Source organism: Oryctolagus cuniculus, chromosome 5 (genome assembly GCF_964237555.1).
Source record: "Oryctolagus cuniculus chromosome 5, mOryCun1.1, whole genome shotgun sequence".
Taxonomy (NCBI): domain Eukaryota; kingdom Metazoa; phylum Chordata; class Mammalia; order Lagomorpha; family Leporidae; genus Oryctolagus; species Oryctolagus cuniculus.
In genome coordinates, this window is record NC_091436.1 from 98614197 (window position 1) to 98620682 (window position 6486).

At 35.9% G+C, this 6486-nt stretch overlaps 1 pseudogene; it reads left to right on the top strand.

Moving 5' to 3' along the window:
- The first annotated feature begins 335 nt into the window (after positions 1 to 335).
- On the top strand, positions 336 to 650 carry LOC127493179 (cytochrome c oxidase subunit NDUFA4 pseudogene; annotated as a pseudogene).
- The last annotated feature ends 5836 nt before the right edge of the window (positions 651 to 6486 follow it).

Below are 6486 nucleotides of genomic sequence, written 5' to 3' on the forward strand. Positions count from 1 at the left end.
GTTAGGCTCACCCAGGATAAATTTTCTTTTTTAGATAATTTAAGAAAGTCATGAAAGTAGTCTTTCATCATAGTCACAGGTTCCACGCACACTTGAAAGAAAGGGGATATACTAGGGCACCTCGAACAGTTTGTGCAGATGTGTGTTCTCCTTTAATTCCATGTTTTGCAGTGCCCTGTGCAAGGGTGACGTTCATCAAAGGTCACCTTAAAATTCTTCCTACCACATCATTCACAGAATTTTTGCATACCCTGGACACTTTTATGGCCTTGGTAGTTCCATGTTTTAGAAGAACAAATAATGTGGAGTCCCAGACCAAAGCCTCTGCCACAAATATGCTCTAGCAAGTCATTGGCTAGGTTAAGGAGCGCCCCAGCTTGAACCCTCTTCATATTTATTGCAGTAGCATTGTATGTCATGAGTCTGGCATTGTTCATTCCAGATGAGAGTAGGGACAGAACCCTGGAACAAACTGACTCCTAGTGGTCAATACACGTTCTACCCTGTGAATGTGGATTACATCGAACTGAAGAAAGGTCCAGACGTCTAGATGAAATATTTCACTATAAAGTTGCCTAAAATGAAGGTCTTCCAGGAGATTCCACACAATTTTCCACTTAGCCAGGAAATATTTCTTCTGTAAATGCATGCAATCATGTTGATTTATTAGTTTATTACACAGATTAACAAATATGTTAAACCTGAAAAAAAGAAGTATGAATGGTGTGAAAAAAGCAGAAACCATGAATTTAGGGATTTGTTCAAAATGTTTCTGAAAGCAAACATATTTCAATTCAAAGTTATCTGGAAAATGTATCATTAGGCAGGTGTGTTCTTTTTTTTGTTCAAAACAAAATTTTGGAAAATATTTTAGGAGAAATAGATTCTGTCACTGTCAAGTTAGATAATTCTGGGGAGACAGGGGGACAGATATGGAGACTATTTGTAAGTCTTTTTTATTTCAAAAATCACTGAATTTTAATTTTTTAGTATTTTCTGATTTTAATTTTAAAAATATTTTAACAGGCATGTAAAGTATGCATATGTACAGGGTAGTACGTGATTTTTTCCTTTTTTTGAATTTTCCTTTTATTGTTGTTACTATGCTTCAAAATTATAGTACTTGAGGGTTTTCTTTATTTAAAATATCATAAAAGTCTTATTTTAATTATTAAAATGTTGATGGAAAAAGAGAAAAACAACATAACATACATTTTAAAAACATACATAGGTTCATTAGCAGATGATTATTTTAACATTAGCAATGACGAGATCACAAAAGATTTTAAGGAAAAGCTCATATGACCTTAGAAGAATTTACTCTTTGGTCTCCACACATGTGCATTATCAGACAGTGTCCCGACTCCAAGGGTTTATTCACATCTGTCAGCTAAATCATAGATCCGGAGGCAAAACATAACACTCAGGAACATTGTGTGAATTTGTGATACTTCTTCAAGAACTTGGGGTCCATAAAGTGATGAATAGGTTATCAGAAGACATAAATATGATATTTTTCTATGACAAATGCATTCTTTTAATATTATTTATGTTATATAAAGGACAAGCAAGCCAATTTTCTCAGCTGAACTGAAAGGAGGCACCAAGAGGGATGAGTAAATGAATAGCTTGCTATTAATTATCAATGTCTATGAATTCATCTTTGAAAGTGTCATGTTTTGGAGATTTTCTAAATAGCTGATGTCTGTTTATTTATTCATTTTACATTTATGTGTGAAAAACTGGAAACAAAAAGAAAATGTGAGATGGAATTGTGATAACAGAACTCTTTTTTTGGTCATGATCTATGACTCTCATGAAACTGACCAATCTTGGATATGAATGACAACTTGGACACCCAGATGGGGATCCTATAAAATCTGCTTTGAGTCTTTTAACATCAGAATATTTTTTAACTTTTTAAATTTTTAATTAGTTTTGAACAGATTCAATGTGATTGTAGATACAATTTTAAGAACATAATAAAGTCCTTCCCTCTCCCTCCTCCCCTCCCACCCTCCTCCTTCTACCTTTCTTTCTTTTTTCTTAGTTTGTGATATAACCTATTTTAACTTTACATTACAGCAGAAATGCTTAATACTTCACCAAATAAGAAATTTAACAAATAAAAAGCAAAAATACCCTAGTTTAGTAGGAATATAGACAACAACTATAAACAGTTGTTAAATGGAAAAATGACCATTTCACCCATACACAGTAAATTTTAAAGTAATCACGGATCATTAAAACTATAGTAGTATAAGATTCTTAATCATTGATTTGGCAATATATACATTGTGTATTAGCCAATCATGGTAAATACAGTTATACTTTCAAGCACTTGAAATTTCTTCATAGTGAAAGTATCCGAAATCCTGGGGCTGGCATTGCGGCACAGCAGATTAGGCAATCACTTGTGATGCTGGCATCCCATATCAGAGTGCCAGCTCGAGTCTTCACTGCTATGCTTCCAATCAACTTCCTGCTAATGTGCCAGGGAAAGAGCAGATGGACTGCCAAGTGCCCGGGTTCCTGTAACCCACATGGATGACAGGGTAGAGTTCCTCACTCCTGGCTTTAACCTGGCCCAATCCTGGCTCCTGTGACCATTTGGAGAGTGAACCAATGAATGAAAGATTCTCTCTCTCTCTCTCTCTCTCCAAATGAAATAAAATAATTACTTTTTAAAAAAGTTCATCACCTTCATCACTTTATGGACCCCAAGTTCTTGAAGAAGTATCACAAATTCACACAATGTTCCTGAGTGTGAAATCCTATCCTCCTGTTTTTCTAAATAGAGAAATACACAGTATATTAACATTATCTATAGTTACCCTACTGTTTGATAGAAGTCCCACCTAGCTATAATATAGTAGTGTCACAATTTTCCTCAACCCTCCTTCCTCACTGCCCTTTGCAGAGTCTTGCTAACCCCATTAAACTTTTAATTCCTATGAGCTCACATATTTTTAAATTCCAAACATGAATGAGATTGTGTTGTATTTGTTTTCTGTGCTGGATTATTTTACTTAGCATATGACCTCCAGCCCCATCCACATTGTTGCAAATGACAAGACTGCCTGCTTTTTCGTGGTTGAGTAGTGTTCTTTCATATATATGTACTGCATTTTCTTTCGTTCATTAATCAGTGGATAAACACATGGATTATTTCCATTTCTTGGCTATTGTGAATACTAGCACAATAAACATGGGAGTACAGATGTCTCTTCCACAGACAGATTTTATTTCTCTCAGATAAATACCCAGGAGTGAAATTGCTGGATCATAAGGTATTCCTTTTTTAACTTGTATTTAATAAATATAAATTTCCAAAGTACAACTTTTGGATTATAGCAGCTTTTTCCCCTATAACCTCCATCCTACCCGCAACCATCCCATGTCCTGCTCCCTCTCCCATCCCATTCACATCAAGATTCATTTTCAATTCTCTTTATATACGGAAGATCAACTTAGTGTATACTATGTAAAGATTTCAACAGTTTGCAGCCACACAGAAACACAAAGTATAAAGTACTATTTGAGTACCAGTTATACCATTAATTCACGTAGTACAACACATTAAGGACAGAGATCCTACATGGGGAGCAAGTGCACAGTGACTCCTGTTGTTGATTTAACAATTGACACTCTTGTTTATGGCGTCAGTAATCACCTGAGGCTCTTGCCATGAGTTGCCAAGGCTATGGAAGCTTCTTGAGTTCAACAACTCCAATCTTATTTAGACAAGGTCATAGTCAAAGTGGAAGTTCTCTCCTCCCTTCAGAGAAAGGCACCTCCTTGTTTGATGGCCCATTCTTTCCACTGGGCTCTCATTCACAGGGATCTTTCATTTATGATTTTTTCTTTTTTTGCCACAGTGTCTTCACTTTCCATGCCTGAGAAACTCTCATGGGCTTCTTAGCCAGATCCGAAAGCCTTAAGGGCTGATTCTGAGGCCAGAGTGCTGTTTAGGACATCTGCCATTCTATGAGTCTGCTGTGTATCCCACTTCCCATGTTGGCTCGTTCTCTCCTTTTTAATTCTATCAGTAAGTATTAGCAGACACTAGTCTTGTTTATGTGATCCCTTTGACTCTTAATCCTACCATTATGATCAATTATGAACTGAAACTGATCACTTTGACTAGTGAGATGGCATTGGTGCATGCCACCATGATGGGATTGAATTGGAATCCCCTGGCACATTTCTAACTCTACCGTTTGGGGCAAGTCCAATTGAGCATGTGCCGAACTGTACAACTCCTCCCTCTCTTATTCCTACTCTTATATTTAATAGAGATCACTTTTCAGTCAAATTTAAACACTTAGGAATAATTATGTGTTAATTAAATAGTTCAACGAATAGTATTACGTAGAACAACAACAACCAAAAAAAAAACTAAAAGGGATAAAGTATTAAGTTGTTCCTTGACAGTCAGGACAAGGGCTGATCAAGTCACTCTTTCTCATAGTGTCCATTTCACTTCAACGGGTTTCCTTTTTGGTACTCAGTTAGTTGTCACCAATCAGGGAGAACATATGGTATTTGTCCCTTTGGGACTGGCTTAATTCACTCAGCATAATGTTTTCCAGATTCCTCCATTTTGTTGCAAATGACCAGATTTCATTGTTTTTAACTGCTGTATAGCATTCTATAGAGTACATATCCCATAATTTCTTTATCCAGTCTACTGTTGATGGGCATTTGGGTTGGTTCCAGGTCTTAGCTATTGAGTCATTCTCACTGGGGTGAGGTGAAACCTCATTGTGGTTTTGATTTGTATTTCCCTGATTGCTAGTGATCCTGAACATTTTTTCATGTGTCTGTTGGCCATTTGGATTTTCTCTTTTGAAAAATGTCTGTTGAGGTCCTTGGCCCATCTCTTAAGTGGGTTGTTTGTTTTGATGTTGTGGAATTTCTTGATCTCTTTGTAGATTCTGGTTATTAATCCTTTATCTGTTGCATAGTTTGCAAATATATTTTCCGTAAGGTATTTCTATCCTTAGTTTTTGAGGAAACTCCACACTCTTTGATACAATGACTACATTAATTTGTATAACTACCAAGAGTGTGGAAGTGCTCCCTTCACTTTTTCACCAACAATCATTATCTTTTATCTTTTTGATAAAGCCAATCTTACTCTAGTGAGGTGATATATCATTGTGGTTTTGATTTGCATTTCCCTGATTAATACTGATGTTGAGTATTTCATCATGTACCTGATGGCTATTTGTATACATCCCCTTGAGAGCTATCATTTAGATCTACTACCCATTTGTTAATTGCTTTCTTTTGCTTTATTTTTGCTATTGAGTGGTTTGAACTCCTTATAGATTCTGGACATTACCCTCTGTTAGATGTACAACTTGCAAATATTTTCTCCCATTCTGTAGTTTATCTCATCACTGTGTTGATTATTTCCTTTACTGCACAAAATCTCTTTAGTTTTATGAATTCACAAATGTCTGTTTTAGCTTATATTGTCTGGCTTTTCAGATCTGATCTAGAAAATCCATGCCCATCACAATGTCCTAAAATGTCTTGCTAATATTGCTAATATTTTCTTCTAATAGTTTCAAAGTTTCAGGTCTCACATTTAGGTTTAATCCATTTTTAGTTGATTTTGTGCAAGATGAGAGGTCTAATATCATTATTTTGCAAGTATATACCCAATTTTCTCAGCCCCATTTATTTAAAAGACTATCATTTTCCCACTGCATGTTCTTACCATTGGTGTGTTTTTGTGACAATAACATACTGTCTTAATTAATATAGCTATATAGTACATTTTAAAATTAGGTAGTGGAACACCACCTTCTTTGCTCTTTTGCTCAAGATTACTTTGTCCATTCTAGGTCTCTTGTGGTTCCATGCAAATTTTAGTAGTCTTTTTTTCTAGTTCTATAAAAAATATCATTAGAATTTTGATAGGGATTGCACTAAATTTGTAAAACACTTTGGGTAGTATGTACAAAGATACTGTTTCTTTCAATTCGTGAACATGGAAGGTCTTTTTGCTTCTTTGTGTCCTCTTCAATTTCTTTCACCAATGATTTATAGTTTTCATCGAAAAGATCTTTCACCTCTTTTAAGTTTATTACAATGTTATTTTTATAAGCTTTATGGTAATCACAAAGCCAGAACCAATGATAGACCTAACAAAATTAGTAAGCAAAGAATCAAAGTACACCACTAGAGAAAATCACTTAATTACAAATGAAGATTGTAAGAGAGGAGGAAGAAATAAGGGAACTACAATAGACATATAAAACAAGAATCAAATGTCAGTAGTAAGACCTTACCTATAAATTATAACCCTAAGTGGCTGGCACCGCAGCTCACTTGGCTAATCCTCCGCCTACGGCGCCAGCACCCCAGGTTCTAGTCCCGGGTGGGGCGCCAGATTCTGTCCTGGTTGCTCCTCTTTCAGTCTAGCTCTCTGCTGTGGCCCTGGAGTGCAGTGGAGGATGGTCCAAGTGCTTGGGC